Source organism: Pygoscelis adeliae, unplaced genomic scaffold (genome assembly GCF_000699105.1).
Source record: "Pygoscelis adeliae isolate BGI_AS28 unplaced genomic scaffold, ASM69910v1 Scaffold8, whole genome shotgun sequence".
Taxonomy (NCBI): domain Eukaryota; kingdom Metazoa; phylum Chordata; class Aves; order Sphenisciformes; family Spheniscidae; genus Pygoscelis; species Pygoscelis adeliae.
In genome coordinates, this window is record NW_008825260.1 from 1,542,089 (window position 1) to 1,544,099 (window position 2,011).

The window sequence follows — 2,011 nt, forward strand, 5'->3', positions numbered from 1 at the left end:
TCCCAGCCCGCGCTCCGGCTGCAGCAGGCTGCAGCCGGGAAACCCCGACAAAGCCACCGCTCGACAGGAAAAAAAAAAACACCACCTCTCACTTTTTTTTCCCCAGCCATGCTCAATTAAAAAAGCTACCGCAGCGGATAATTAGAGGCTGGATTTAAACTTTTAAGTTTTATCTCAGAGGCGAGGGTTTCTTCCCACTCTTTTTACTGCCACCTAGTAAAAATAAATAGCTTTAGATCACATGAACCATTAAGAGCAAATGTTGAGCCAATATTGTGCTACAAAGCAAGGCCTTTGGTTAAAAAGATGCAGTAAATCAAACTCGCAAGTAAATTAATCTCGAGGAAAACTATTCTCTCCCACATGGTAATCTAATGTATCTATACGCAGAAGGCGCAAATGAAGGCTAGGGGCAGAAGAAGGTAAATTAAGCGCACGTCCCACCAAGCTCATGCGCTTAACTGACACGCCAAAGTGGTTCTAAATCTTCCCTTAGTCTTTGAAAAGTGAGAAAAATGTTTGAAACACTGAACTGCCGTACAAGTGCACATCTTTTCTTCTGTTTAATATAAAGGAACCTTTAAGCAAGCTGGTGCTTCAACAAATTGTCTACGGTTAAGTGACAGGTATAAATATTCCCTGCTTAGTATCACCAACTACCCTATTTCATAAATATATACCTCCATCATATTTATAGTTAAAATGAAGTATATTCTTGAATGCTGGATGAAAACATTTTGGACGACTCACAATTCCAGAATAACAGTACTGACTTGGAATCCTGGAACTGAGGATGTGAATGACACCTAGAAATTCAAACAAATGGGTTGCTTGTCAGAAATGCGAAGAGAGCTGCTTCAGCTCTCACTTCTGCCAGGAAAATGGAGTTGAAGCAATACAACATATCCTCCCACTTGTAAGAAACACTACAAAATATTTAAGGCAAGTATATTTTCTACATCACTCCACCAACAGTCACTCAATGAAGCGATAATTATTGTTCTTCCTACAGTTTCCAGTGAAATTAAAGAGAATAATAAAATACCGTATTTCTATCGCACGGCTAACAACTTAGGGAAGAACAATGATGTATGATCATATTTCTGTAGTCATTCAAAATAAAGAATCAGCAGAATAAATTATTCTGGTTTATAATGAGTGGTGTATAAGTAGTATTGTGGGTCTTGTCAGTGTTTCTTCAACATAACCAGAAAAAGAGTAAGAATGGAATAAGAAGACAGTCATCATTTTATTGCCTTTACTTGCCCTTTTCTAACTAATTAGGTGACTGACAGAAAGAAATCCCCTGTATGGAAAATTCTTACATGATTTAATAAGGGGGGGAAAGAAAAACACATTGTAGAAATTTCTTTGCCCCTACTCTTTTCGATCCTACCCTCATTTCCTCCACCTTTCTCCACAAAATAATTATTTGCCTAACAGGGAATGTTTCCTCCCACACTCTTGGGATAATAAAATACTGTCTGAATATCTCATGTGCCCTCTGTGTTAGACATGAGCACTTTCTATTTGAAAAGGGCTATGCAGAAAATCAGGACTTGCTTTTCAGTTGAAGAGCTGCTGGGTAACTGAAGTTACTTGTTAAAGTTATTTCATCATTATATATGCAATAACCCATCCATAACCTCTAGACACTTCTAAACTCCGATGTTTGCTTTCTGTTTCACTACAGGAATTTATAATTGGACTTACGGTCCTAAGAAGTGTAGCTAGACATGAAACAAATACGATATATGGTATAAGCATCCAGTGTGTAAAAGTCTTTCCACAAAAGGTGCTGTGTATTGCACACGCTGGGGAGCCAGGCACACGCTGCGTTGGCACACTGCTGTCGTACAATCCAATACACAACATTTCTCTCAACGTTTCAAATCATCTTTTAATACTGAAGAATGACTACTAGTCTAGAGACAGGTGCAATACATCTTTTCTTGCAAACCCTCTGCTGTATTTCAAGAAAGGGTCAACATACTTTCAGGCGTTTCCCTTT